This window comes from Heteronotia binoei, chromosome 14 (genome assembly GCF_032191835.1).
Source record: "Heteronotia binoei isolate CCM8104 ecotype False Entrance Well chromosome 14, APGP_CSIRO_Hbin_v1, whole genome shotgun sequence".
NCBI lineage: Eukaryota > Metazoa > Chordata > Lepidosauria > Squamata > Gekkonidae > Heteronotia > Heteronotia binoei.
This window is the reverse complement of record NC_083236.1, coordinates 68,372,194-68,398,194: the sequence shown is the minus strand read 5'-3', so window position 1 is coordinate 68,398,194 and position 26,001 is coordinate 68,372,194. Positions and strand designations below refer to the sequence as shown.

Sequence of the window (26,001 nt, the reverse complement as noted above, 5' to 3'; positions counted from 1 at the left end):
AGAAGGCCAGGAGTCCAAGAATTTTCCTTTCTCTTAATGGCCACTTCCTTCCTTTCTTGCCACGAAGCCTCGTTCTCTATAGTTAAGAAGTCTCGCGATACTTCTATGACGCCACTTCCTGTGACGTCCTGTTGATCTGCAGTTCTGTTTCGTTTCCGAAGGGGTTGTCTGACCGCAAGTATGCAAAACAACTTTTGTTTTTCTTCTATTTTAACCTTGTTCTCTTAATTTCTTAGTCCCAAATTTACCCCCTCCTTCTTCTTCTTTACTTTAACGTAATATAGATATATCCAGACCTTTGTTTTTTCTCCAAATAAGTCTTATTTTAGTCCCAGAGGGATAGATAAAAATCTTTACTTTTAAAAGTTATGATCCTTTCAAGCACGGTTCTCTTCCCAATCAGATATTAATTAGTCCCAAAGAAGCTTTGGCTCATGATGAATTTAAGTCGAATGAACGACTCCAGATGCCCTCTGTAGATGTTGTTATGCAATTCTTCTCCAGGGACTCTTCAAAGCCAAAAAGGAACCCCACTGGGATTCCTTGTCAGCCAAAGTAAATCCCCTCAGAATTTCCTGAGCATGTCTTGGACATCTCCTTGCCTAGAAGATGTAGGCAGATGTAGAAGATGTAGAAGTAGAAGATGTAGGCAGATGTTTAGGTCACCTTCTCTGCCCAGAACAGAGGCACTGGTCTGCTCCTCTGTGAGAAGCACGTCAATCCTCCATGAAAGCCAAACTGGAAACCGGTAATATATCTAACCATAGAAGGGTTGGTATTTAATGCAGCAAGGGAGCGAAAGTTGATAAAAAGTCATGGAATTATTAAAAAATAAGCCTAAAATGGCAAATGTCTTGGTGGAAGAATACCAAAAAAACTGAGATGAGCAAGTGCAATGAGTTTAAATCGCAGTGATCAAAATGAGTCACTGACTGATTCCCCACTAGCCTTATGCCGCTCTCACGCTCCTCTTCTCCACGGGGCTTCCGTCAAAATTCACACTATCTGCCCTGGGGCTGCAACTCGCTTCGCCTTTTTCACGCAGCAAACAGAAACTGGTTTTTAGGGGATCTTGTTTGCTGCATGAAAGAGACGGAGCAAATTGCAGCCCCTGGGCAGATAGCGTGAAATCCAACAGAAGCCCCTCAGAGAAGAGGAGCGTGAGAGCAGCAAAAGGCTAGTGGGGAATCAGTCACTATGTTAGCCTGTCTGTAGAAGTAGAAAAGAGCAAGTGTTCATGAACACTCTCAAGAGTAATACAATTTGTGTCAGGGGAGGAGCTTTTGTGCGTCACTGCACACTGAGCAGTGACTCACAAAAGCTCCTACCCCCTCCACAAATTTTGTTAGTCTTTAAGATGCCACCGGACTCTGCCTCTTTTCTTGTGCTAGCACAGTCAAGCTCTGTAATCCTTTTTTTCATTTTGCTAAAAGCCTCCAACTTCCCAAGTGCCCCAATCGTATCAGACGATAAGCCAATCAGCAGCCATTTCTCATTGAGTCTTCTTTGTCAGGAGGACTTATAATAGGGGGTGGCCAAACTTGCTTAACATAAGAGCCGCACAGAATAAACGTCAGAAGTTTGAGAGCCACAAGATCATGCACATCAGATGTTTGAGAGCTGGAAGGAAGGAGATTGGGGAGGGAGAGGTGGAAAGAAAGCAACTTTAAATTCATTCTCCAAGCTGCTGGTCGGCTTGGCAAAGTGATCTGAAGAGAGAAATGCCTTTTCCAAGCCAGACGATGGGGCAGTGGGGGCTTTGAGAGCCACACAATATGTGTGGAAGAGCCAGTTTGGTGTAATGGTTAAATGTGCGGACTCTTATCCGGGAGAACCGGGTTTGATTCCCCACTCCTCCACTTGCACCTGCTAGCATGGCCTTGGGTCAGCCATTGCTCTGGCAGAGGTTGTCCTTGAAAGGGCAGCTGCTGTGAGAGCCCTCTCCAGCCCCACCCACCTCACAGGGTGTCTGTTGTGGGGGAGGAAGGTAAAGGAGATTGTGAGCCGCTCTGAGACTCTTCGGAGTGGAGGGCGGGATATAAATCCAATATCTTCATCTACCTCACAGGGTGTCTGTTGTGGGGGAGGAAGGGAAAGGAGATTGTGAGCCGCTCTGAGACTCTTCGGAGTGGAGGGCGGGATATAAATCCAATATCTTCATCTACCTCACAGGGTGTCTGTTGTGGGGGAGGAAGGGAAAGGAGATTGTGAGCCGCTCTGAGACTCTTCGGAGTGGAGGGCGGGATATAAATCCAATATCTTCTTCTTCTTCCACGTGGCTCTCAAGCTGCAGTTTGGCCACCCTTGTCTTATAAGGATTTTGCTTCAAAAAACCTAAGTATCCCTAAGCATGCACTAAAGAACAACTTAAGCCGTTTCTACAAACAAACAACCGTACCTGAGCTTCAAGAGACATCTGACCAAATTCAGCACAGAGATCAACACCTGCAACGCATTGTGGACTGTTTAGCAACCTTCTCAAAAACTGCAGAACGGGTCGTCTATAGTCTCATTGGCTGACTTCATCCAAGCAGCAGCACCAAAACCAACAATCGGAATAACTTTTAAACTAAAAGCTTGAATAACTCCTAGAATAACTTCTGTATTATGGAAATATCAATATGGGTGCCTTCCCCCCCCACAAAAAAAACCCCTCTGAAGATAATTTACACTGTAATTTACAAAAGCTGCAACTGGATACATTGGAGCCAAAGTGTTGTGTATGTGGACTCAAGGGAGGAATGAATTGGGTGTTCCTTCCTGGCTCATTGGAGCCATGCGTAAGAACCTAAGAGAAGCCATGTTGGATCAGGCCAATGCCCCCTCCAGTCCAACACTCTGTGTCACATAAGAACATAAGAGAAGCCCTGTGGGATCAGGCCAATGGCCCATCCAGTCCAACACTCTGTGTCACAGAAGAACAGAAGAGAAGCCCTGTTGGGTCAGGCCAATGGCCCCTCCAGTCCAACACTCTGTGTCACAGAAGAACATAAGAGAAGCCATGTTGGATCAGGCCAATGGCCCCTCCAGTCCAACACTCTGTGTCACATAAGAACAGAAGAGAAGCCCTGTTGGATCAGGCCAATGGCCCCTCCAGTCCAACACTCTGTGTCACATAAGAACATAAGAGAAGCCATGTTGGATCAGGCCAATGGCCCCTCCAGTCCAACGCTCTGTGTCACATAAGAACATAAGAGAAGCCCTGTGGGATCAGGCCAATGGCCCATCCAGTCCAACACTCTGTGTCACAGAAGAACATAAGAGAAGCCATGTTGTGTCAGGCCAATGGCCCATCCAGTCCAACACTCTGTGTCACATAAGAACATAAGAGAAGCCATGTTGGATCAGGCCAATGGCCCATCCAGTCCAACGCTGTGTCACATAAGAACATAAGAGAAGCCATGTTGGATCAGGCCAGTGGCCCATCCAGTCCAACGCTCTGTGTCACATAAGAACATAAGAGAAACCATGTTGGATCAGGCCAATGGCCCATCCAGTCCAACACTTTGTGTCACAGAAGAACATAAGAGAAGCCATGTTGGATCAGGCCAATGGCCCATCCAGTCCAACCCTTTGTGTCACAGAAGAGCATAAGAAAAGCCATGTTGGATCAGGTCAATGGCCCATCCAGTCCAACGCTCTGTGTCACAGAAGAACATAAGAGAAGCCATGTTGGATCAGGCCAATGGCCCATCCAGTCCAACACTTTGTGTCACAGAAGAGCATAAGAAAAGCCATGTTGGATCAGGTCAATGGCCCATCCAGTCCAACGCTCTGTGTCACATAAGAACATAAGAGAAGCCATGTTGGATCAGGCCAGTGGCTCCTCCAGTCCAACGCTCTGTGTCACAGAAGAACATAAGAGAAGCCATGTTGGATCAGGCCAGTGGCCCAGATCGATCGGAGCTTTTGGGACTCGGGAACAATGGGCAGGAGCATCCAAATTCCTGCTGCCCTGCACCAATCACAAGCCCCTGCTGGTTTGAATGATCCAATAACGTGCTTGCGCAGGCACCCTGAATTGTAAACAGTTGGCCCCGTTGGCCCAGTTCGTCGGTCTTGTTAGTGCAGCCACCTACCATGCTGTACCTTAAAAAGAGCTGATTAGCACTAGTCTACCACCTCACCTCTTCTATGCATGGAACCCACTATATTATATAAAGGAACATGACCGAAAGGAAAATAGTCTTTTCCCACAAACGTGTAAGAACACAAGGAGTAGCCAACGAGTAGGATGAGTTCAACAGTAATTTCCCCCCTTCGCTCCCCAGTACCTGATATGAAGATGCTCTTTCTGGTTCTGGCTCATGACACGTAGCCATTGTGACTAGTAGCCACTGACATCCCCATCCTTCATGAATTTGTCCACTCCACTTTTTAAGGCTGAATAAGAAGCCAGGCTGTGGTACAACATTTCCTGCATTGTGCAGGGGATTGGACTAGAGGTCCATTCCAACGCTATGATTCTAACAGCATGCAAGAGTTCTTATGCGCTCTTGCACAAAGCACATTGAATAAAATACATGAAAACTCAAATTTAAACGCACAAGCTCAAGAGTCTTCTAGTGAACTCAATAACTGGATAGTGGCAAAAGAGGTCCTAAAGAAGAAGAAGAAGAATTGCAGATTTATACCCCACCCTTCTCCCTGAATCAGAGACTCAGAGCAGCTTACAATCTCCTGTGTCTTCTCCCCTCACAACAGATGCCCTGTGAGGCGGGTGGGGCTGAGAGGGCTCTCACAGCAGCTGCCCTTTCAAGGACAACCTCTGCCAGACCTATGGCTGACCCAAGGCCATGCCAGCAGGTGCAAGTGGAGGAGTGGAGAGTCAAACCCGGTTCTCCCCGATAAGAGTCCACACACATAACCCCTACACCAAACCACTACACCAAAGGCGGCTACGGAGGCCCTGCGTGCAGTTCTCTTCACCAGACCATCAGAAGAATGAGTGTTTGTGTGAAGGCCAGGCCTTGAATTCAGCAGGAGCTCACAGGAAAGCAGCAGCTCCTGAACCTTTCTGAAGGTTCTCCCTCCTCTTCCCCACCTACCTTGTCCACTGAATAGGAGGTGCAGCTGCAGAACAATCCCTGGATTAGGAGAGCGGGCAGCCAGCCAGCCACCAAGGGCTTTGCCACACCTCCAGCAGCCCTCATGAACCCCTGGAGAAGCCCGCACCACCCTTTCTCCACTTCTGTGATTTTGGGCAGCGGGTGGCTTGCTGGCCTTTTGACTGGGGGGCTGGCAGCCAAAGAAAGCCCCAGGTGAGCGAGGCCTTGCTTGCCTGGGGCTCTCCTTTCTTGCATCGGGTTGCTTTTGGTCGGTGGGCCTGGCATATGCTAATGAGTTATGCTAAAAAGCTCCACCACCTATTTTTCGACAAAACGACCCCTGGCGAAGGCAAACGTTGGGCCTGCCGTCTCGAGGCACACGTGCGCTTGTATAAAAAAAAAAGAGAGAGAACGAAGATCTCTGTAATCATGTTTGTCTCCAATGAGCCTGATTTGATTCCAGTATCATTAAAGTTAATCCATAACCATGTAAACAGCCACACAAGCCTGTGTACAGATGACTCACAAAGCGTTACAAAAACCACAAGCTAATCCTCCGCTTTCGACGTTTGCTCTCCGGCAAATCCTTCGCGGAAATTGATGCCTCAGAATTATAATCTGCTTCATGCAGGGCCGGAGCTGTCAGACAAAACTCTCGAGTTTTGTTGGCAAAGCACCGAAGAATGATTAATCCACACAAGATTTTGGACCATCGGCGAGCGTCTTGAACGAAGAATCTGGAATCCCCCCACTTCATGGCAGATGTTTTCTTTGTCATCTTCTAATCTCTGTATTTGTTGATTTGGGGGGCGGGGGAACAAACAAACCACAACCAGAGAGCGCATCCCATTTTATCAGCCGAAGTATCCAAAACATGGGCAATTACTGCCAATTCACATGACCTCCCATATTCCTTCCAAATCCAGGTCAACCAGATCTGCCTTCAAGCTGGCTTCAGGGCAATACAACCCCTTTAATCAGGCTTTTACTCACTTGGCTTGCCCACCAGAATGTGATGTAAGGACGTGATGTCAGCTTGTCTTCACTTATAGGGGGAAATCAATTACCCGTCCATTCAGATGTCTCAGTCTCTCATTCTCTCTCTCTCGCTCACGCGCACACAGAGAGGGAGCAGGTTTCCATCTGAGCTGTTACAGGAAATGGAGAGGGCAGGGGACAACCTTGACTGCAAAGCCAGGCATGGGGTGGGAAAAAATCTCTTGGCTTGCTTCTCCATAACGGTACTGTGTTCAAATCTACCCAGAGACCCCTCTACTTGTAATCGCAGGAAAGGAAAAGGAAAGGTCCCCTGTGCAAGCACCAGACACAGTGGCAAATAATTACTCATCGCATAGACTCAGAAAGATTGACTCCTGTACACGCTTGCCCCCATGTTAGGGTCTTTTACGTGGGCCCTGCTGTAAGCCCCTTCCTAGAGATCTAAAATTTCTGGAAAAGTTTAAGACATGGACTGATTTCGCACCCACCCTACACCACTCTGATATTCCTCTTTTCAATGTGGCATCCTTCCGATTTCCCACTATCTGCCCTGGGGCTTCAGCAAAAATCGGCATTTTTGCGCAGCAAAGGAAAGAAAAGGAAAGGTCCCCTGTGCAAGCACCAGTCATTTCCAACTCTGGGGTGATGTTGCTTTCACAACTGTTTAACGGCAGACTTTTTACAGGGTGGTTTGCTATGGCCTTCCCCAGTCCTCTACACTTCCCCCCCCCCAGCAAGCTGGGGATTCCTTTGACCGACCTTGGAAAGATGGAAGGCTGAGTCAACCTGAGCTGGCTACCTGAACCCAGCTTCCACCGGGGATCGAACTCAGATCGTGAGCAGAGCTTAGGCCTGCAGTACTGCAGCTTTACCACTCTGTGCCACGGGGCTCTTATGTAGCTGCTCTTAAAAGTTCTGCAGGGATTTTGTGGGCAAACAGTCACCTCCCCCGGCTCTTCAAATGGGGACAAAGGAAAGGAAGAAAAGGTCCCCTGTGCAAGCACCAGTCGTTTCCGACTCTGGGGTGACGTTGCTTTCACAACATTTTCACGGCAGACTTTTTATGAGGTGGTTTGCCATTGCCTTCCCCAGCAAAGAGAAACCGCTAAAAACCAGTTTCTCTTTGCTGCGCAAAAACGCCCGATCTTTGCGAAATCCCCAGGGCAGATAGTGGGAAATCGGAAGGACACCGAGCTGAAAAGAGGAACGTCAGAGCGGCGTAGGGTGAGTGGGAAATACGTCATGGAGTTTTATTTGAGAAAAACAGAGAACTTTTTTTTGGGGGGGGGGGGTGCAATCTTTCCTATCAAGCCTAAGGTTATTTTACTGTTTTAACAACACACAATACAAAAATACCACATTTATGTATTTTTTTGCAATGACTCCAGTCTAAGCTTCTTGATTTTTATGATTTTAGACAGGAGTAGGATTGCCAGGTTTGTGTTGGAAAATACTTGGAGATTTTGGGGGTGCAGTCTGGAGAGGGTGAGGTTTCAGGAGGGGAGGGTAATCAGCCGGGTACGATGCCATAGACTCTAGCCTCCAAACTAGCCATTGTCTTCAGGGAATCTCTATCATCTGGAGATCAACTGTAATAGCAGGAAATCTCCAGGCTCTACCTAGAGGATGGCAGCCTTAGAGCCTGTCTGTGCCAAAGGGAAGAAAAAAAGAGAGAAAACGGGTTAATCTGGCCCAGCATGGTTTTGCCAATCCAACTGCCTCATCAAGGTGTTTTCCGTCTTCAGAAAGAGAAAAGGCAGGCAAAGTGAAGGCACCTCCATTTCTTCACCTTTCTAGGTCTAAACGCAACCTCAAGGACCCATTTTGGTTGGAGAAACCATGGGGATGGAACAGCTAGACCTCTTCTCCCCGCTGCTCTGTGGTGCCCAGTACAAATCACTCCCTTCCCCTTAGATGTTGCCTTTTTAAAATCCTGCAAAGATCCTACTTTGAAATTCCCAGTGCTCTTTCTAAATAGTTCCTGGGAGCAGGAGAACTAATGCATCTAAGGCTAACAGCAGAAAGCAGCCTGTCTCTGACATACAGTTATGGAAAGGGCTGGTGCAGCTTCTCTGACCTGTGCCAACTTCCCTTAAACATCCCAACCCGAAGAATGGTTTGAAAGTTCCAGGAGCCCCTTCTTTCTCCAACCTGCCCTCTTCCCAATTCACCCATTCCTTTGACCCAGTTTAGTGTAGTGGTTAAGTGTGTGGACTCTTATCTGGGAGAACCGGGTTTGATTCCCCACTCCTCCACTTGCAGCTGCTGGAATGATCTTGGGTCAGCCATAGCTCTTGCAGAGTTGTCCTTGAAAGGGCAGCTTCTGTCAGAGCTCTCTCAGCCCCACCTACCTCACAGGGTATCTGCTGTGGGAGTGTAAGAAAAAGGAGATTGTGAGCCTCTCTGAGACTCTGATTCAGAGAGAAGGCCAGGGTATAAATCTACAGTCCTTGTCTTTTTCTTCTTCATCTCCTTCTCCTCCTCCTCTATTATAGCGAGCAAAAGAATTTTCCAGAACCATTTCAATGTATGTCACTCAAAACACAATAAGAATATCCTACAGCTGCTTAGCCAATGACCAAAACCTTGCCCTTGCATGCTAAAAATAAAGCAATTAACATAGCTTTTGTGTGCACATTCAGTTCAGCTGGCTCACCTTGCCAAGACAAACGAATGGAACCTTGTTCTCCCCAAGATCCACCAGTGATTTCATTCCATCCCATTCATCCAACTACAGAGGGAATCACCTGCCTTGCCAGACGCCATATAGACTAACGTCATGCCTTCCAGTTGACTCAAATGAGATCCCACCATGCTAATGGACGTGAGGTCCCAAATAGTGTGAATTAACTTGTCAGCAGATGGTGAGAAACAAAAGGCTCACGTCCAACGATTTGTGTAGCCTTTGGCAGAGCTGGTAAGGGTGATTTATAGCTGAATGTCCCAGGATTATGGACATTAAGCAGACAATGCGCATGTCAATTAACTCAAGGGTAGGTCCCACTTACAATCTCCGGCTGTTCTTCATGCATTTCAAACCCCACACAAGCATGGTCGTTGGTCAGGCTGCTTTGGGATGAGGATTCTAGAGCAGGGATGTCAAACATGCGGCCCGAGGACCAGATCAGGCCCCCGGAGGGGTCCTATCAGGCCCGTGAGCAACTGGCTGTCATCTGCTTCCTTCTCCTTCTCTCTTGCTTTCTTCTGCATCACAGCTTGCTTTGCCAGGCTTGCTCAATCGCACAGGAGCTACAGAGCAAACCTCTATTTTCTCAATTGGCTGAGGCTCCTCCCTTGGGGAGGAAGGGGGAGAGGGAGAGCTTGCTTTTCCAGGCTCTCTCAATCGCATAGCAGTGCTACTGAGAGAAGCCTTCCTTCTATTTGCCGAGGCTCCTCAGCACAAGAGCTGTCAGTTATCAGAGACTGTTAAATAAACAAAATTTAAATAAACAAAAAGGCTATCTCAATCACACAGCAGTGCTACTGAGCCAAGCCTTCCTTCTATTTGCCGAGGCTCCTCAGCGCAAGAGCTGTCAGTTATCAGAGACTGTTAAATAAACAAAATTTAAATAAACAAAAAAGGCTATCTCAATCGCACAGCAGTGCTACTGAGCCAAGCCTTCCTCCTATTTGCCGAGGCTCCTCAGCGCAAGAGCTGTCAGTTATCAGAGACTGTTAAATAAACAAAATATTGCAAGAATGCTAATGTTTTAAGTATGTTTTAGTTTACGTTTTTTTAAAAATCTCCAATTGTGTTTCTTCGTGTTCTTTATAAAGCTTATATCTCCACTACCTGGCATTACATTTTATGACACATATAGCTGGGCCCCACAAAGTCCCATTTATGTCAAATCCACCCTCGTAACAAATGACTTTGACACCTCTGTTCTAGAGAGGTAGTTCTGTCTACTGAGATTCTGGCTCCATCAGAGGACGAGGAGGAGGAGAAGAAGAATTTGGATTTATATCCTGCCCTATACTCTGAATCTCAGAGTGGTTACAATCTCTTTTACCTTCCTCCCCCCCCACAACAGTCACGTTGTGAAGTGGATGTGGCTGAGAGAGCTCTTACAGCAGCTGTCCTTTCAAGGACAACTCCTACAAGAGCTATGGCTGACCCAAGGCCATTCCAGCAGCTGCAAATGGAGAAGTGGGGAATCAAACCCGGTACTCCCAGATAAGAGTCCTCACACTTAACCACTACACCAAACTGGCTCTCATGATTTTCATGGAACAGATTTTCCATGGGAAGAATTCTAGACAACTTCTGCTGAGAGTTAACCACCGTTTGTAAGTCCCTCCTAGAATGAATGCCACCAGGCTAAGGATCTTCAGAGATGCTCATGGAAAAGACAAAACGTGGCAGCAGAAGATGCAAAAAAGGTAGTACATCTTGATAGGAAGGGACGGGACAAACCTGGAACACTTGGCCCCCAGCAAATCCTTCTGCTGGTATTCTGAGGCAGTGGCAGACTGGGTCTAAAAAATATTGGTTGCTAGGAGAGATAGGGGTCCCACCCACAACCATAAGGCTATCATTTTATTTTTGTAAGAAATAAATAAAAGTTTTAAAAAATACATAAATGGAAGAAGGACAATTAAAACGTTTGCAAAATAAAGAGATATGTATATTAGTAATTACAGTGTACATCTCTCTCGGCTTGGCTTCGCGAACGAAGATTTAAGAAGGGTGCAATAGTCCACGTTTGCTGCATATGTACAGTGTACATATATTGTACATATTACTGGCAGTAGCCAGTAGATCCTAAATGTAAATACAGATTGCATTTTCTCCAGGGGAGCTGATCTCTGCCAGCTTTTGCCAGTTGCAAAAGCAGGAGATCCCCAGGCCACATCTGGAGGCTGGCAACCCTAAATACGACATAATTTTTAGTTGCATTACAGTAATAATACTGGAATTTCTAATATATTTTCAAGCTACTAAAAGGCCATTCACTTTTTTAACCTATTGTCTAATGCAGGGGTGTCAAACTCATTTGTTATGAGGGCCGGATCTGACATAAATGAGACCTTGTTGGGCCGGGCCATGTTGGGCCGGACCGTTTGTGCACCTATATAAGATTAGGTAGCAGAGATATATATTTTATAAGGAATACAGACAAACACAAATATATATATTTTAAAAAACTTATAACATGCTTAAAACGTTAGCACTCATTGGTCTTAGAGATGCTTTCTTTGTATTTCTCCCATGGGATCCTGGGAATGTCGATGCATAAGTTAGCAGATTTGTGACTGCCTTTGTCGGCCACTGCCCGCCCACTCCGATGAGCAATAGTTTCACACAGCCAACACCACACTGTGTTCTTAAACTATATACAAGGTTTTATTTTACATATATACAGACTCTCCGTCATAACGCTCCGCCAATCAATCATAGAATAGTAAGAGGATAGTACGTACAGCATAGCTTCATTATTATACAGTTGCTGCTAATTGCTGCACCAATGAGAAGGCAGTGCTGAGTCGCTCTGCACTTCTCACCTGATTACATCATTCTACTGGCTAGAATCAGTTCTCCTCTGCCAGATCTTCCTGAGTCATTCCTGTCAGTAGCTGTCAGATCAGTAGCAATGCCTCATTCCTTACCGGTCTTATTTCCTATGCCAACAGGGAACTGGGCAAAGGAAGCTCTGGCTCTTTCCTTCCTTCCCCAAGGACTGGTGGGGGAGCCTCAGCCAGTAGAAGGAAGAGAGGCTTGGCTCAGTAGTTCTGCTGTGCAACTGAGAGGTCTCCCTCCCCCCTTCCTCCCCAAGGGAGGAGCTTCAGCCAGTGGAGAAAATAGAGGTTTTGTTCTGTAGCTCCTGTGCAAAGCAAGCTGAGATTGCAGAAGGAAGCGAGAGAGAGGGAGAAGGAAGCAGATGACAGCCAATTGCTCGGGGACCTGATAGGAGCCCTCTGGGGGCTTGATTCAGCCCCCGAACTGCATGCTTGAAACCCCTGTCTAATGTTTAAGGGGGTCCGCTTTATCAGGGGCCCACAGAGCCCACTTGCCATTGGGCAAGCTGACACCCTGGCCAGACCGCCACTGTTCTGGGGCTACTGGCAGAAGCCAACATTAAAGAAGTCCACTGCGTGGGGCTATCTGAGGCACACTGGTTTTGCTCTCTACAGCAGCAGACACAGAGAGTCTCTGCTCAAGAAATCTGCTTCTCATGGAGTTTCCAAACTTGGGCGGAGGGGGGGGGGGAAGCAAAACAACTCTACTGGCAAGGGACAGCCAGACACGATTGTGTCATCGCAACCAAATTTGCCACAATGACATTGTTCCAGAATGCCATAATCCTTTGAAAGAGACCACAGCATTTTTGGACTGCCAACAGAAATCCAACACATGCAACACCTAATGCTAGCATATACTTTATACTCTATTTTCCAATGACTCATTTTCCATCCTTAAAAAAAAAAGTTTGTTTATCTGTTGAAGAGTCTCTCAATGGCTTTATTGACTGCAGGCAGCAAAGACAGTGACCAAAGGATGCCTGGCTCTTTCCAGACGGCAGCAGATGGCAGCTCCTGTCCTGAGCAAAGACATCGGCCTGACTGAAGAGAAGAACTTAAGAACATAAGAGAAGCCCTGTTGGATCAGGTCAATGGCCCATCCAGTCCGACACTCTGTGTCACATAAGAACATAAGAGAAGCCCTGTTGGATCAGGCCAATGGCCCATCCAGTCTGACACTCTGTGTCACATAAGAACATAAGAGAAGCCCTGTTGGATCAGGCCAATGGCCCATCCAGTCCGACACTCTGTGTCACATAAGAACATAAGAGAAGCCCTGTTGGATCAGGCCAATGGCCCATCCAGTCCGACACTCTGTGTCACAGAAGAACATAAGAGAAGCCATGTTGGATCAGGCCAATGGCCCACCCAGTCCAACACTCTGTATCACAGAAAAACAAAAGAGAAGCCATGTTGGATCAGGCCAATGGCCCATCCAGCCCAACACCGTGTCACACAGTGGCCACAACAACCAGGTGACATCAGGAGGTCCACCAGTGGGGCCAGGACACTAGAAGCCCTCCCACTGTGCCCCCCCCCCCAGCATCAAGAATACAGAGCATCACTGCCACAGTCATAAAAACATAACAGAAGCCATATTGGATCAGGCCAATGGCCCCTCCAGTCCGACACTCTGTGTCACACAGTGGCCAAAAAAACCCAAGTGCCATCAGGATGTCCATCAATGGGGCCAGTACACTAGAAGTCCTCCCACTGTCCCCCCCCCCCCCCAAACCACCAGGAATACAGAGCATCACTGCCCCAGACATAAGAACATAAGAGAAGCCATGTTAGATCAGGCCAATGGCCCATCCAGTCCAACACTCCCTGTCACACATTGGCCACAAAAACCAGGTGCCATCAGGAGGTCCACCAGTGGGGCCAGGACACTAGAAGCCCTCCCACTGTGCCCCCCCCCCCAGCACCAAGAATACAGAGCATCACTGCCCCAGTCATAAGAACATAAGAGAAGCCATGTTGCATCAGGCCAATGGCCCATCCAGTCCAACACTCTGTATCACAGAAGAACATAAGAGAAGCCATGTTGGGTCAGGCCAATGGCCCATCCAGTCCAACACTCTGTGTCACACAGTGGCCAAAAAACCCCAAGCGCCATCAGGAGGTCCATCAATGGGGCGAGGACACTAGAAGTCCTCCCACTGTTTCCCCCCCGCCAACCACCAAGACTATAGAGTACGCCCCAGACAGAGAATTCCATCGATACCCTGTGGCTAATAGCTACTGATGGACCTCTGCTCCAGATGTTCATCCAATCCCCTCCTGAAGCTGGCTATGCTTGCAGCCGCCGCCACCTCCTCCTGTGGCAGTGAACTCTGTGTGTTAATCACATATGAACATATGAAGCTGCCTTATACTGAATCAGACCCTCGGTCCATCAAAGTCAGTCTTGTCTTCTCAGACTGGCAGCGGCTCTCCAGGGTCTCAAGCTGAGGTTTTTCACACCTATTTGCCTGGACCCTTTTTTGGAGATGCCAGGGATTGAACCTGGGACCTTCTGCTTTCCAAGCAGATGCTCTACCACTGAGCCACCGTCCCTCCCCTTTGGGTGAAGAAGGATTTCCTTTTATCTGTTCTAACCCGACTGCTCAGCGATTTCATTGAATGCCCACGAATTCCTCTATTGTGAGAAAGGGAGAAAAGTGCTTCTTTTTCTACCTTCTCTATCCCATGCGTAACCTTGTCAACCTCTCTCGTGTCACCCCTCAGTCGACATTTCTCCAAGCTGAAGAGCCTCAAGCAATGCAGCCTGCTGTAGATGCAGTGCGCTGGGAGCGTTTCTGTACAATCCCCAGTAAAATGAGGCAATGCTTTGCAAATGTTCTGCTCTATTACCTGAAGCCACGGGGGGGGGAGGGGAGGGGGGGGAATGTGTGTGTGGACTAAATGCAAGCACGACTCTCACACGGGGTTAGTTGCACATCAGATTGAAGCCAACGCACTACTGGGTCACAGACCAGCACTGCTGCAAAATACCCTATAAGGAGCACCAGGGCCCATCTAGTTTCCTCTAGTCGCCAGCGCTGCATGTCAATTTTCACCTTAATTTCTAAAACTCTCTAGGCGCGCAAATCGGCATTCCAAAAGAGCTCAATTTAAAACCGATTTGTCAAGGCGCTATTTGGGCTCTATAAATTGCATCGCCAGCAGGGTTACCCCCTCCTTTCCCTTCCTATTTTGCCATTTCCTCTCGAGAGAGAGACGGAGCCAGGAATGGGTGGGCCCAGTTACCTGCACGAGCAGCAGCATCTCCCACACTGCCTGGAGATATTTTTGTTGGACGAGCTTCAGAACAAGCATACAACACAAACCAGACAAAGGGAAATTGGCCCAGAAGCTCAAGAGGTAGCAAAGGATGTTCAGAAGGAATGCTTTTTCAGACGCTCCGTATTTCAAAGAGTTGGTGTTGCACGGTGGAATTCAGGGTTGCCAAGTCCAATTCAAGAAATAGCTGGGGACTTTGGGGGTGGAGCCAGGAGCCATTGGGGGAGGAGTCAGGAGACTTTGGGGCGGAGCCAGGAGCAAGAGTGTGACGAGCATAATTGAACTCCAAAGGGAGTTCTGGCCATCACATTTATACACATACACACACACAAATACACATATATACACACACACTGTAGCTAATAGCCACTGATGGACCTCTGCTCCATATTTTTATCCAATCCCCTCTTAAAGCTGGCTATGCTTGTAGCCGCCACCACCTCCTGTGGCAGTGAATTCCACATGTTAATCACCCTTTGGGTGAAGAAGGACTTCCTTTTATCTGTTTTAACCTGACTGCTCAGCAATTTCATAGAATGCCCACAAGTTCTTTCATTGTGGGAAAGGGAGAAAAGTACTTCTTTCTCTACTTTCTTTCTCCCAGAAAGAACACCCACGTTATCCTTGCTGAAGGCTGCAGGCTCAGTCCCCGACATTTTTGCTCTCAGGAATCAGGTTTTTGGAAAGACCATTCTCCGCCTGAAACCCAACAGCCACTAAATCTCATAAAAGACAACACTGGGGTAAACGGACTGTTGGATCTCTAACCCGGGATCTTATCTTCCCTCTTTCACATATGGAAAACCTTGAGGACAGGTGTGGTTTTACACAGGCCTCAGATTCAGCAGGAGCTCACAGGAGCACAGCTCCTGAACCTTTCTGAGGGATCCCCCTCCTCCTCCCCACCTCCCTACCTTGTCCACTGAATAGTAGGCGCAGCTGCATAACAATCCCTGGATTAGGAGAGCGGGCAGCCAGCCAGCCAGCCTCCAGGGGCTTTGCCACACCCCCAGCAGCCCTCATGAACCACTGGAGAAGCCCACGCCACTAGGGTGGCCAAGTCCAATTCAAGAAACATCTGGGGACTTTGGAGGTGGAGCCAGGAGACATTGGGGTGGAGCCAAGATCAAGGCTGTGATAAGCATAATTGAACTCCAAAGGGAGTTCTGGCCATCACATTTAAAGGGATGGCACACCTTTTCAATTCCTTCCTTCCATAGGAAATAATGGATAGGGGCACCTTCTTTTGAGGCACATAGAATTGGACCCCCTGGTCCAATCTTTTTGAAACTTGGGGGTATTTTGGGGAGAGGAACTAGATGCTATACTTAAAATTTGGTGCCTTTAGCCCAAACAACAGCCCCCCCCCCCGAGCCCCAGATACCCACGGATCTATTCTCAATGATTTTCTATGGGAATAAATCTCCATAGGGAATAATAGAGTTCCCAGTAGACATTTCCCTCCCCTCCCTCCGCTTTCTGACGACCCTGAAGCGGGGGGAGGGTCTCCAAACCGGGGGATCCCCTCCCCCCACCTGGGGATTGGCAACCCTACACGCCACACTTTCTCCACTTCTTATGTGATTTTAGGCGGCGGGTGGCTTGCTGGCCTTTTGACTGTGGGGGGGGGCTTTCCTTTCTTCCACCAGGTTGCTTTTGGCTGGGGGGGGGCAGTATATGCTAATGACCTCCACCACATATTTTTCTACAAAACAACCCCTGGTTTTACAGCCTTTTAAAAATTTGCCAACACATCAGAGTTCTCCAGCAAACTTGAGAAGTTTTGGACTTATCATAGAGGGAGGAGCTGAAAGGTATTAAGAGTCCAGACTGTACCGCCCATTTTGATCAACAAGAGACCCCTGGAGAATCCCTCACCTTGTGACTCGTGATGCCAGGACCCTGCGCTACCCAGACCCCCTCATCAAGGTGAATGACACCATCCAGATCGAGTTGGAGACTGGCAAAATCACAGACTTCATTAAGTTTGACACAGGTAACTTGTGCATGGTGACTGGTGGGGCTAACTTGGGTCGTATCGGTGTGATCACCGACCGGGAGAGACATCCTGGTTCATTTGATGTGGTTCATGTGAAGGATGCAAACGGCAACAGTTTTGCTACCAGATTGTCCAACATCTTTGTTATTGGCAAGGGTAACAAGCCTTGGATCTCTCTTCCTCGCGGAAAGGGAATCCGTCTCACCATTGCTGAAGAGAGAGACAAGAGGTTGGCAGCCAAACAAAGCAGTGGCTGAGCCCCTGGAATATTGGAACAGAGACCCACCCAAAGCTCCTTTGACAAATAAAACCTTCCCCCCCCCCCAAAACAAGAGACCCCTGGAGACGGTAGTGGGCAGGAGGCTCTATGTCTGGCTTGAAGGTAAAGATCTGTAAGGCTGCTTCGCTTGTGAAGGTTTCTCTCTCCTTCAAGCAAACAGAAGGGTGGGTATTTTTCCTTTTTGGCACCTCCGTGGTCCCTGCTCCCTTCTCCAAAGGAAAAGGAAAGGTCCCCGACTCTGGAGTGATGTTGCTTTCACAACGTTTTCACAGCAGACTTTTTTAACGGGGTGGTTTGCCATTGCCTTCCCCAGTCATCCACGCTTCCGCCCCAGCAAGTTGGGGACTCATTTGACTGACCTCAGAAGGATGGAAGGCTGAGTCGACCTTGGGCCGGTTACCTGAATCCAGCTTCCGCTGGAATCGAACTCAGGTCGTGAGCAGAGAGTTCAGACCAAAGTACTGCAGTACTGCTGCTTTACCACTCTGCGTCACGGGGCCACTCCTTCTCCAAAGGAAAGGAAAAGGAAAGGTCCCCCGTGCAAGCACCAGTCGTCTCTGACTCGGGTGACATTGCTTTCCCGACATTTTCACGGCAGACTTTTTACGGGGTGGTTTGCCATTGCCTTCCCTGGTCTTTCCAAAACCCTGATGTTAATACAATATGAAAATGATTAATCTATCAAAACAGAAGAGCTAAATTCTCTGAGACAATCCAGAGCAAGCCAATGTAACGATGATGCCTCCTGCTTCCAATACGATGTGCAGTTGCTACAGAAAAAGCCTATTCGGGCCAGGGCCGTAATGATAAAATCATGACTCTTGCCTTCTCCAATTCCCACTTTGTTCTCATGATCCGAGGCTCAGATAAGATCCTTGGAAACACGGTGACAAAATACTCTCCAACCTCGCCCTTTCTGACTTTGCATGCCAAAATAATATGAAGACTGCCATTGCGAGCAACCACAGGGTGAAATTTCCGTGAACTCTAGAAATACATCCGCAAAACCCGTATGGAGCAGTATTGAAATGTTAATGGCTTGACATCCACTGGATGGCTAGTAGAAGATTTCCTTTAATGACATTTCTACAACACCTTTGTGCTATTGTTCTCTCTGCCATAAGGTGGCAGACGGATTCATGGAGGTCCTATATTCTTTCCACTTTGGCATGTTCTCCGCTGGTTTTCTGCAAAATGGTGTCTATTTAAGAGAGCTTTTAATCCACTGTAATCAAGTCGTGGGCCCCCTTTTTAATGGATGTGGTTTTACCCACATTCTATTCTATTGGATTGCATTTTTTTAATTTGTTTGTTTGTAAAAGATAAAGGTAGTCCCCTGTGCAAGCACCAGTCGTTTCCAACTCTGGGGTGACGTCGCATCGTGATGTTTTCACGGCAGACTTTTTAAAGGGGTGGTTTGCCATTGCCTTCCCCAGTCATCTACACTTCCCGCCCCCAGCAGGCTGGGTACTCATTTGACTGACCTCAGAAGGATAGAAGGCTGAGTCGACCTTGAGCCAGCTACCTGAACCCAGCTTCCGCCGGGATTGGACTCAAGTTGTAATCAGAGAGCTCGGACTGCAGTACTGCAGCTTTACCACTCTGCGCCACGGGGCTCTTTACTCATTCGTGTGAAACACTTTTTAAAATGTGCTCCTAGGGTTGCCAATCTCCAGTTAAGGGCTGGAGACCTCCCAGAATTACAATTGATCTTTAGATTACATAGATAGCTTATTTATTTATTGTTTATTTAAAACGTGTATTCCAGTCGTCCTTGTGGAAATGGCTGCTTTGGAAGGTGGATTGTATGGCGCTAAACCCTACTGACCCCCCCCCCTCTTCCTTAAAGGTCACCATTCCAGGCTCTACCCTCAAATCTCCAGGCATTTCCAAACCTGGAGTTGGCAACCCTACCCTTGCCCATTACATTTTCATTCTGGGAGCTTACCCTGTGTTCATTTTCTGTTTGTAAGTTAGCGTTTGTCAGTGGGTCCAGGGCCACTCAGTGAGGTTCACGGCAGAATCTGAACCAGGTTTGATTCCCCGCTCGTCCCCTGCATGCAGACACTGGGCGACCTTGAGTCAGTCACAGCTCTCTCAGAGCAGTTCTCTCAAGAGCAGTTCTCTCAGAGCTCTCTCAGCCCCACCTACCTCACACAGGGTGTCTGTTGTGGGGAGAGGAAGGGATTGTAAACTGCTCTGAGACTCCAAGTGAAGGGTGGGGTAGAAATCTAATTATTCCTCCTCCTCCTCTTCCTTCTTCTTTTTCTTCTTCCTCCTGGTCTGAGATGTGGAACACCACTTCACATATCTCCCATTTTCTACATTCCTGCTCCCTTGAGTTGTTGTTCATTTGCTTAGCCCATTTCCTCTTTTTTAGAACAACCAGACTTAATTGTTTTCCTACTATATTACTGGAGCATCATTGAAAATGGTTATTTTATTCTCTCTTCTGGCCATGGCTCCATCTGTCTGCAAGGGAGGGAATCTTTAAACGGTAACATGGCTGCAGATGCGGTGAGTGCCTACAAACGATTACAGATCCATAAACCGTGTAAATCACCATTAAAGAGCACGGCGTTGAGGAGGAGCCTGTGAAACTGCATATGAAATGGATGGCTGTGTTTCGTTTTCCTTTAAATGGTTCAGCCAAGCGTCTTTGTTGCAGAATATATTTGTTAATAATCTCATTATTTACAGGGCCCATGTGCTATTTATTACCCTCCATTTTCCAATATAAAGAGACATCTGAGGCTGGTTAGGTTGTTTATATAGGGTCCATCTTCAGTTCCATGGAATTTCCTGGTTGGCACCCGGCCTTGCCGGAATACCATCTTTCCAGCAGCAACACCAAACCTTAAACCACTTTGTGGAATAATGAAATAAAGATATCAGAGACAGCCGGGGCGTGTGACAGCACCACACGGCGAGCAACCGCTTTAAGGGAGAGCCCCGTTTTTGCAGAGAGATCAAACCCAGCATCTTCCAACGAAAGCATCAGCTAGCAGCCTCTGCCATTGCTCGGCGGATCAGAGAGCAGCGGGCTAAAGCAGCGCCGTAGGTTCCCATAGGGGAAAAGATTCTTGCAGAAAAGGGGAAAGCAAAAGCAGTGCCATGTGAGCCGAAGCATCGAGGACGATCTCAAAAACAAGAACAAAAAAGATATCACAGTGCATATTAAAATCACACTAAAATCAGTCAAGCAAAAGGTGAAGGAACCAAAAACAACGTTTAAGTCCTGTAGAACCTTTAAGACCAATGATGTTTAATTCTAAGTATAAGCTTTCATGCACATCGGATTCAAGCTTTGTTCTATTGCTTCAGACTAACACAGACTTCACATTTCTGGGATCCAAGATCACTGCAGATGGTGACTGCAGCCATGAAATTAGAAGACGTTTGCTCCTTGGGAGGACAGCTATGGCAAATCTAGGCAGTATAATAAAAAGTAGAGACATCACCGTGCCAACAAAAGTCCATATAGTCAAAGCGATGGTATTCCCAGTAGTAATGTATGGCTGTGAGAGTTGGACCATAAGGAAGGCCGAGCGCAGAAGAATAGACGCTTTTGAGATGTGGTGCTGGAGAAGACTCTTGAGAGTCCCTTGGACTGCAAGAAGATCCAATCAGTCAGTCCTAAGGGAAATCAACCCTGACTGTTCCCTGGAAGGTCAGATGCTGAAGCTGAAGCTCAAATACTTTGGCCACTAAGTCAGAAGGGAGCAGTCCCTGGAGAAGACCCTGGTGCTGGGAAAAACAGAAGGCAAAAGAAGAAGGGGGTGGTGAAAGATGAGATGGCTGGACAGCATTACTGATGTAACTAACACGAATTTGAGCAGACTTCGGAGGATGATGGAAGACAGGAGGGCCTGATGTAACTTGGTCCATGGGGTCGCAAAGCTCAAATACTTTGGCCACCCAATGAGAAGGGAGCACTCACTGGAGAAGACCCTGATGCTGGGAAAGACAGAAGGAAGAAGAAGGGGATGGCAAAAGATGAGACGGCTGGACAGCATTACTAATGTAACTACACAAATTTGAGCAGACTTCGGAGGATGGTGGAAGACAGGAGGTCCTGGTGTGACTTGGTCCATGGGGTCACAAAGAGTTGGGCTTGACTGTGCGACTGAACAAAACAACATGGCTACCCATCAAAATCTAAGCAAAGATGTGTACCTGCATACGAAAGCTTATATCCAGAACTCAACTTCGTTGGTCTTAAAGGTCCTGCTGAACTCAAAGTTTGTTCTATTGCTTCAGACCAACATGGCTACCCACCAGAATCTATGTGAAAGAAGTGTGCGTGCACACATAAGCTTGTGCCCAGAACTAAACTTTTGTTGGTCTTAAAGGTGTCGCTGGATTTAAAATCCGTTCCGCTGCTTTAGATGAACACGGTGACCCACCTGAACTGAAAGCCATTAAAGAACAACATAACTGCCAGCGATGTAACCGTAAAACGGAGCTTTTCCTACCCTTCCTATCTGCAGGTATAAATCCCGTATGTGGCCGGAGCCACACCCCCCCTCTTGGCCTCAACTGATGGCCTCTTGGCCTCTTGGCCCAGGGCTCACAGCCCACAGCCTCTGAATGAACCACCCCACAGGGTCAAGGCCTTGCCTAGGTATAATATAGTGGGTTCAACGCATGGAAGAGACGAGGTTGCAGTGATCATAGCTATTTTATTAAGTGCAGCATAGGAATGGCTGCACTCCAAGACTGGGGAACTGGGCCAACTATATGCACTTCAGGGTTCCTGTGCAAGCACGCCATTGGATCATTCAAACCATGAGGGGGCCCGTGATTGGAGCAGGACAGGATCCTATTGCCCTTTGTTCCTGAGTTCCCAAGCTCAGGCCTACGGCTCCAATGGGCCAGGCAGGAACACCATTATTTCACCATGCCATGAGTTCACTACACACCACTAGGATATGATTCTGGGCCTCCCTCCCTCCCTCCCTTCATTTCTTTCTTTCTTTCTTTCTTTCTTTCTTTCTTTCTTTCTTTCTTTCTTTCTTTCTTTCTTTCTTTCTTTCTTTCTTTCTTTCTTTCTTTCTTTCTTTCTTTCTTTCTTTCTTTCTTTCTCTCTCTCCCTCCCTCCCTCCCTCCCTCCCTCCCTCCCTCCCTTCCTTCCTTCCTTCCTTCCTTCCTTCCTTCCTTCCTTCCTTCCTTCCTTCCTTCCTTCCTTCCTTCCTTCCTTCCTTCCTTCCTTCCTTCCTATCTTTTTATTTTTTGTTTCTCTGAACAGAAGAGAGGAGAAGGATTTAAGCTGCTCTGAGACCCCACAGGGAAGAAAGGCGGAATAAGTAAATCATTTGTAAATAAATGTTGTAAATAAATGACTCCTGGTGAGTTCTGCTGCTTTCGGCAGGATCCCTGTTTGAGTAACTTGGCGGGAGAGAGACAGGCCTCAGATTCAGTGGGAGCTCACAGGAGTGCAGCTCCTGAACCTTTCTGATAGTTTCTCCTCCTCCTTCGGAGAGTTCCACCTCCTTGTCCATTGAATAGTAGGTGCAGCTGCATAACAATCCCTGGATGAGCTCCACCACCTATTTTTCTACAAAATGACTGCTGGAGACAGATATCTATTTCACACTAAGGCATGTTACAGGTGGAGAGCCCTTTTGCCCCCGGCGCTTCTCTCCTTTTTCACACAAGATGCCATGGAGCTGCGAACTGGGGTTGGATAAGCATATGGAGCAGAGATCCATCAGTATTAGCCACAGTTTATCGTTGGAACTATCTATATGGGGCAGTGATGCTCTGTCTTTTTGGTGCTGGGGGGGCACACTGGGAGGGCTTCTACTGTCCTGGCCCCACTGGTGGACCTCCTGATGGCACATGAGTTTGTTTAGCCACTGTGTGACACAGAGTGTTGGACTGGATGCGACATTGGCCTGACCCAACATGGCTTCTCTTATGTTCTTCTGTGACACAGAGTGTTGGACTGGATGGGCCATTGGCCTGATCCAACATGGCTTCTCTTACGTTCTTCTGTGACACAGAGTGTTGGGCCATTGCCCTGATCCAACATGGCTTCTCTTATGTTCTTGGTGGCTATTAGTTACAAGGTACAGATGGAGCACTCTGTCTGGGGCAGCGATGCTCTGTATTCTTGGTGCTTGGGGGGGGGCACAGTGGGAGGGCTTCTAGTGTCCTGGCCCCACTGGTGGACCTCCTCATGGCACATGGGTTTTTGGCCACTGTGTGACAAAGAGTGTTGGACTGGACGGGCCTCTGGCCTGATCCAACATGGCTTCTCTTATGTTCTTTTGTCTGGGGCAAGTGATGCTCTGTATTCTTGGTGCTTGGGGGGGCACAGTGGGAGGGCTTCTATTGTCATGGCCCCACTAATGGACCTCCAGATGGCACCTGGTTTTGGGCCACTGTGTGACAAAGAGTGTTGGACTGGACGGGCCTCTGGCCTGATCCAACATGGCTTCTCTTATGTTCTTATGTGACATAGAGTGTTGGACAGGATGGGCCATTGGCCTGACCCAACATGGCTTCTCTTATGTTCTTCTGTGACACAGAGTGTTGGACTAGATGGGTCATTGGCCTGATCCAACATGGCTTCTCTGATGTTCTCCCACGGCAAGCAGAAACCGCTTGTAAGAGGATCTTGCTTGCTGTGGGAAAGCGATGTACCGATTCGCAGCTCTGCTGAGGCTAGTGCGAAAATGGAGAGTAGTGCCGGGAGCAAAAGGGCTGTCCACCCGGAACAAGCCTAATACGAAATGGGTCAGACTGTCATCCTTCATGTATCCTACATGCACAAACCAATTCTACATGTTTGCAAAGTCCAATTTTACATGTGAATAGATTTGCGTGCTTCTTCCAGTTCAAGCACAATCGTTCCTGCCAGGTCAGCTGCATTTGGGACATGATTAATTATTTATTTACGCTATTTATAGTTTGCTTTTCTCATCGGGACCCAAGATGGCTTATACAGAGTGAATCCATAGTCTAGGGCTTCCAAGTCCAATCCAAGAAATATCTGGGGACTTTGGGGGTGGAACCAGGGGACATTGGGGTGGAGCCGGGAGCAAGGGCGTGGCAAGCATAACTGAACTCCAAAGGGAGTTGTGGCATCACATTTAAAGGGACCGCAACCTTTTAAATGCCTTCCCTCCACTGGGAATAATGAAAGATAGGGGCATCTTCTTTTGGGGCTTGTAGAATTCGACCCCCTGGTCCAATCTTTTTGAAACTTGGAGGGTGTTTTGAGGAGAGGCACTGGATGCTATGCTGACACTTTGGTGCCTCAATCTCAAAAAAAGCCCCCCTCAGAGCCTCAGATATGCACGGATCAATTCTCCATTATACCCAATGGGGATCAGTCTCCATAGGGAACAATGGATTGCCCACCAGCAGACATTTCCCTTCCCCCCACCCCCACTTTCTGATGACCCTGAAGCGGGAGGAGGGCCTCCAAACCGGGGGGTCCTCTGCTCCCACCTGGGGACTGGCCACCCTAGTCCATACAGTCAACAAGGCAGTCCATACAGTCAACCCTAGTCCAAACAGTTGAGAGCCAATTTGGTGTAGTGGTTAAGCGTGCGGACTCTTATCTGGGAGAACCAGGTTTGATTCCCCACTCTCCACTTGCAGCTGCTGGAATGGCCTTGGGTCAGCCAGAGCTCTTGTAGAGGTTGTCCTGGAAAGGGCAGCTGCTGTGAGAGCCCTCTCCAGCCCCACCCACCTCACAGGGTGTCTGTTGTGGGGGAGGAAGATAAAGGAGATTGTGAGCCGCTCTGAGACTCTTCGGAGTGGAGGGCGGGATATAAATCCAATATCATCTTCTTCTACAGTCAACAATTCAATAAACAATCAAATAGGATTTGGGCTGCTGAGTTCACCAGAAGGGTAAAAACCGGAACTGAAGCGAAGCGTAGCTGTTAACAAGACCCATTAAATGACGCAAAACTGCACAATAGAATCCAACCCACAGCAAACAATACACAGTAGCCAAAGACCACAGTCCCCAATAATTTATCCAAGAAACTTGGAATCGTTTCCTACGGCACTACCCTATTGCGTGCGGTAGAAAAGCCCTCTGGAATCATTCCATTTTGCAGTTTGCGGAAAGCCATGAGCCATCCTGACCCCTGCCCCCGGGCAGACCACTCCATGAGAGAGGGGGCATAACACAGAAGGCCGTTGCCGATTTTGCCCGTTTGCAGGTTGGTACCTGCAGAAGACCCTCCGCAAATGAGCAAAGCTGTCGCGGTGGAGCAGAGGAGAGAGACAGTACTGCAGATAGGCCCCGATGTGATAGCCAATGCTTTTAAAACAAGCCCAGTAACTGATGGGTTGATACATGTCCCTCATCTGCCTGGATGAGTAAGAGATGTCTCCAGTACTGGCAGGCCATCGTTTCCACACAGCACACTTGGGGGAGATGACTGTTGGCCCACAAACTTTTCAGAGCAGCTACATAAGAGCCCCGTGGTACAGAGCGGTAAAGCTGCAGGACTGCAGCCCTAAGCTCTGTTCACGACCTGAGCTCGATCCCCGGTAGAAGCTGGGTTCAGGTAGCCAGCTCCAGGTTGACTCAGCCTTCCATCCTTCCGAGGTCGGTCAAAGAAGTACCCAGCTTGCTGGGGGGAAAGTGTAGATGACTGGGGAAGGCAATGGCAAACCACCCCGTGAAAAGTCTGCCATGAAAACGTTGTGAAAGCAATGTTACCCCAGAGTTGGAAATGACCGGTGCTTGCACAGGGGACTACCTTTACCTTTTTTTTTTTTAATTAACATAAGAATCTAAAGCAGGGGTGTCAAACATGCGGCCCATGGGCCAGATCAGGCCCCTGGAGGGCTCCTATCAGGCCCATGAGCAAGTCTGTTTCCTTCTCCCTCTCTCTTGCTTC

At 48.0% G+C, this 26,001-nt stretch overlaps 1 protein-coding gene and 1 non-coding gene across 2 annotated transcripts in view; both read right to left on the bottom strand.

The window, feature by feature from the left end:
- The window catches only part of ZNF469 (zinc finger protein 469), a 566,114-nt gene that overhangs the window by 283,387 nt on the left and 256,726 nt on the right, over positions 1-26,001 (bottom strand). The window lies entirely within an intron of this gene.
- Positions 14,055-14,121, bottom strand: TRNAS-GGA (transfer RNA serine (anticodon GGA)). Its single transcript has one exon. It is a non-coding gene; the product is annotated as a tRNA-Ser (tRNA).